Source organism: Mandrillus leucophaeus, unplaced genomic scaffold, assembly GCF_000951045.1.
Source record: "Mandrillus leucophaeus isolate KB7577 unplaced genomic scaffold, Mleu.le_1.0 Scaffold984, whole genome shotgun sequence".
NCBI lineage: Eukaryota > Metazoa > Chordata > Mammalia > Primates > Cercopithecidae > Mandrillus > Mandrillus leucophaeus.
This window is the reverse complement of record NW_012110741.1, coordinates 47,158-52,549: the sequence shown is the minus strand read 5'-3', so window position 1 is coordinate 52,549 and position 5,392 is coordinate 47,158. Positions and strand designations below refer to the sequence as shown.

The 5,392-nt window shown below is 38.0% G+C and overlaps 1 pseudogene; it reads right to left on the bottom strand.

The window, feature by feature from the left end:
• Nucleotides 1-1,192: 1,192 nt before the first annotated feature.
• On the bottom strand, nt 1,193-2,597 carry LOC105532777 (annotated as a pseudogene).
• Nucleotides 2,598-5,392: the final 2,795 nt, after the last annotated feature.

Genomic DNA, 5,392 nt, shown 5'->3' with positions numbered 1-5,392 from the left:
TGCTTTATAAAATTTAGGGGGGTGGTGTCTGTTTTGTTGTTTTGCTTTTTTTTTAGACAGGGAGTTACTCTGTTGCCCAGGCTGGGGTGCAGTGGAGCAATCACAGCTCACTGCAGCCTCTGCCTCTCCAGGCTCAAGCACTTCTTCCACCTTAGCCTCCAGAGTAGCTGGGACTACAGGCCGGCGCCACCACACCCAGCTAATTTTTGTTGTTGTTTTCTTCGTATTTTGTAGAGACAAAGTTTTGCCATGTTGTTCAGGCTGGTCTGAGGTGATCCACCCACCTCAGCCTCCCAAAGTGCTGGGATTACAGGCATGAGCCACCATGCCCAGCGTAAAATTCAGTTTTTTAAATATTCTTAACATACCCAGTTTTTCCAGTGAATTTTGCATTCCTTGTGTGTGCTTTTGAAACTTTATTTACCCATCTGTATAGTAAACTTTGGGAAACACCAGCTCTAACCACCATGTTTAACAGCATAGGCTGGTTGTTAAATTTTACTGATGCATATAAACGCAAAATGATTTCCTCACATAGAAATAGCCTTTGGTTCCGCCAGTATTCATTACTCATTTTAGTAATTTAAAGACCACATGATCCAAATTCTTCTTGAATGCTGTGCAGTGTATTGAAATAGACTAATAAGCCCTTTTCTGTTTTCTCAGCAAATTTAATTCTTGGGACATTTCTGTTCCTATAGTTTCCTATGACACATAGCATCACTAAGAATCAAATAAGTGAAACTGAAAAGAATAAATTTAATCCTGTAATCCAGTTTTAATAATGAGTTCTTTTTATTATGTTTCTTTTTCCTTTCCATTTGTTTTATATTGGCCTGGAGAAAACAGGCTTGATGGATAAAATTCACAGTATTTTCTTCCTAACTAGCTTATATAGAATGGCCTGAATATGTACAGCTGCAGACACTAACTTCATTCCTACAGTATAATATCTGCCAATGATTGAAACTAGTCAGCTGTGCATGTTATTTATTTATTTAAAAGGATTTGGATTTTTATACAATATTTAAAAGCCACAAAATGAAAAGGGATCAATCACTGTATACCTTGGAAGTCTTTCCAACAGTCTCAGTATCCAACAGCCGTGAAGGCTGTGACCTTTTTCCTTCTTTTCTTAGCCTGCTGGTCATTTAAGGGTCACCGGAGATGACTCATGCTCTAGTTCTTAAAATCAAACTTGTTCCACCAAGTCCAAGACCCTGAATTTGTCCAAATTGTAAAAGCATCCTCTTGCCACCTGTCCACCAAAATACCTTCTATTCAAGCGAACAGCAGCTTTAATTGCTGACTCAACTCTCAAATTCTAAAAATGTCTGTACTGCTTCATCATCAGGGGCACCAAGAAGTTCACATATCACACAATTCCCAACTTTGCCATATTTTTCATGGCAAAATTGGAAAATACCGTGGACTTTATCCATCAAGCCTGTTTTCTCTGAGCCAATATAAATTGACAATAGAAAAGAAAAAAAAGCATAACAAAACGAACTCATTATTAAAACTAGATTAACTATACTCTTTTCAGTTTTACTTATTTTATCCTTAATGATGCTATGTCTCATAGGAAACCATATGAACTGAAAAATATGTCATCACACAATCTTCCCTAGTTTCAACTTCCAAGTCTTCATCCACCTTCCCTGCACCAACTATGCCCCTTAGTAGGACCACGTTAGTAGGACTCAAGTATTTCAGTCAGTGGATTTGTACCTGATTCTTCAATGCATCTTTCTCCGCGGCGTCGCCCATGATGATCTTACCGCCAGGTTTGCTGGTCTTCCCCACCGGAAAGGCGGCGCGCAGCCCCTGCTGGTGCTCCCTGAGGCCCTGGCCTTCCCGGAAGCCGCGCTTCTGCATGATGTTGTGCGCCACCGTTCCCACCACCTTAGAGGGGAAGGAGCTACTAGGCCGGTTTGGAGATCTCGGTCTGTCCTGTTCCTCCTTCAGTAAGGGAGGAATGGCAGCTTTGGAAGACCGAGATTGAGGTCTTGAATCCTCTTCATAAGGAAAATCTCGGGGTGACTCTTTCTCTACCAGGGAAGTGGGTGGGGCAATGGCAGCTCCGCCCTACTTCTTTTCCTCCTCTCTGTTTCCTAATCTTCATCTTCGTCAGAATCTGGATCTGGTCGCCTTGATCAGAACCCCCCTATCTTTCTGCCTGTCTTTAGGCCTCTTTTCCCTTTCTCCTATTTCCTTTTGTATTTCTAGCTCCCGCTGTGTCTGTCATTCCTCTCTTTGGCGCTTCACTACTTTCTCATAATCATAAGGAAACCTAGGATCATATTCGTCAGTTAAGGGAATCAGAACCTCCCCTGCAGAAACCCACTGGGAACAGCATCCTTCAGCCCAGCTGCTGCATGCCGTAGTGTGTCCCCAATTTGCAGGTCATCTGAGGAGCTGCCTGGCCTTAGGACAATGACTGGGGCAAGAGCTGCACTGTTTCTCCTTTGGCTCTTTCCCTGAGTGAGCACTGCCTTCCCCACCTGAAGCTGAGGCTGCAGAAGTTTGACGTTTTGGGACCAGCCTTCTGCTTTTGAGTCACTGGTCTCCACTCCCAGGCCATTATATGGGGACATGCTTTTTTTTGTTTGTTTTTTCTTTTTAATGTTGCCCTGTTGACTCTACCCATGGGTAGCCAGTTTAATATGAACAAATGGAGGAGGAGGAGGAGGAAGAAGAAGAAAGAAGGAAGAAGAAGAAGAAAAAAACCCCACCAATTTTCTGATGCCAGATAAATGGAAAATGTTATTTGTACCAAAGAAAACTTGAGAGAGTCGGCCGGGCGCAGTGGCTCACACCTGTAATCCCAGCACTTTGGGAGGCCGAGGCAGGTGGATCACGTGAGTTTAGTAGTTCAAGACCAGCCTGGCCAACATGGTGAAACCGCATCTCTACTAAAAATACAAAAATTAGCTGGGCATGGTGGCACACTCCAGTACTACCAGCTACTTGGGAGGCTGAGGCAGGAGAATCGCTTGAACCCGGGAGGCAGAGGTTGCAGTGAGTCGAGATGGTGCCACTGCACTCCAGCCTGGTACAGAGCGATACTCCATCTCAGAAAAAAAAAAAAAGTGTAATTTGCAGATGCAGATTTATCTTCTGTTCTGTCATTTTTGTCCATTCTTTTTTTTCTAGTCTGAGATTTCATCTTTTTAAAGTGTTTTTCAAGCAGCACCCTGTACGGTTGCAGATTGTGCATATAGCCTGCATTTTTTGCATTCATGCCTGAAATAGAGATTGACTGAAGGTCAAATTCTTTTAAACTTACCTTTATGGAATCTTTCTGCTATTCAATGCCATACCTCTTTCCATGATATAGAGAATACAAAGTTGACTGTTGCATCGCCAGTCCTCACATCCTTCTTGTAGGAAGTTGCTAGTCCGAGAACTTGTGGCAACACTGCATTGAAGTCTGTCACCGCATTAACACACAGTGACAATTTTCTTGCTAACCTCATATGCTTACACAAATGAAAATAACCACGCTAAAATTTTCATGGGTCTTAATATCTTTATTTGTTCGATTTCATATCTAAAAACACGCAGTACTTTATGATTAGAATTTGTCCTGAAAGTTTCATAAATTTTTGGGGGGACACCTGGATTTATTTTAGTTTTTTTCCTAACAGAGTTATTGAACTCATTTTATTTAAGAATAACCTAAGTTATGTTTCAGGAAACACCAGTTGGTGAAAGAAAAATGAGCAGAACTGTTGATATTCCTATAATTCATTACTCGAAAATATTTATTAAATTAATATCCTCTTAGTTCTTAACCTAATGTGTTTATTTCTTAATGATTAGTGAGGTGCAGTAGAATTTTACAAAGTTCACTCTCTATCCCATTCTTCAGAAGATTCTGCTGTACCATTTAAACTTAAATTTCTTTTTTAAATATAAAAATATAAAAGATTTTAGTCTTCAAACTTTTAAAAAATGTGGTGTTAAATTTTAAACTTCCAATCTCTGTGAGGTTATGTATAAAGTTTTGATAAGCTAAAAAGAAGTCTTAAATAGGAGGGAAGCTTTTACTTTAGGAATCTAAAGCAGAAGATATTAAACTGTTAAAGAGATAAAACTTCAGTTATTAAAATAGAAATCTAAACACAACATTTAATTTTTATGGAGACTTTTAGGGAGGAAATAAGAGTACAGGCATTGAGAGGTGCTTCATTGATTCCAGTAAGAGGAATCTTCATTGACTATTTTTTGAAATTGTACTAGCGATTCATAATATAAGGTCAAAGAGAGATCAATGAAAAACACATTAAGTACAAATTCTATACTTCATTTTTTTCATTTTAATAAAGAAAGAGCACTGTAAAGAAAACTCAATCCTCAAGTGGTAAATATTGATGTACATTTACTATGATAATTGGAGAAAAGGATATTTGCATGGACTCAGTGTCATGCCAAATACTAGGTTTAATACCTAATATTTGAATGATTGGGAAAAAAATTATATCCCACAAGTTTGAAAGAAACAGTGCTTACAGAGTGAATATAAGCAAGCTTCTTTTTTAAAATAAGGCAAAGGATAAAATTTTTCAAATGCTATAATTTCATAATATACAATTTAAAAAGCCCTTTCTATGACTAGAAAGAAATAAAATACATTTGATTATTTCCAATATTAGAAGTTAAATATTAAAAGTTTTACCATAACCAGCACTCCATTCTCTTTTTTTGTTGTTATCTTTCCAGAGGGAATGAAATAGTTATAATTACTATAAGGATTAGAAAACTGCATCTCTTATGGAATAAATAGCATTTTTCTAATGATAGCATTTTATTGGAAGATATATACCTTATGAATTTTATCTTAATATGATCCCAAGTTGCTCAGCTAATAGTTATCAAGCTCGCTTTCACAACCACACACCCATCAGTTGGATGATATTTTTCCAGGCAGAGGAATTTGCCAGGTTACTATTCATCAGCCACCCAACCCCACATGTCCTGCAGAGAAAATAAAAAGTAATTTCTCCTAGAAAAGTTTGAATCATAAAGATGGATGAAGATATGTGCAGAAGGACATACTCAATGAAATATGGAGAAGGTTAGACAAGAAAAATATTTAATTTAAAAAATTAAGTATTACAACCACAGTTATGCTGGCTGTGCCATAATTTTACAATGATTTTGGCTGAGAAGAATCACAGGGTCACACCTGGAAAAACAATATTTCCACATACAATTTGCCCTACTACATTTGGTATTTACCATCAGTGAATAAATAAATGCTACAGATTTAAAAATTAAAAAGTTATATCTACACCTGGTAGACCTTTCAAAACCTGTTTTCTTTATAGAGTAGATTCTGTTAGTCAATTCTAGTTTAAACATTAACTGTAAAGTCATCATCTCTGGC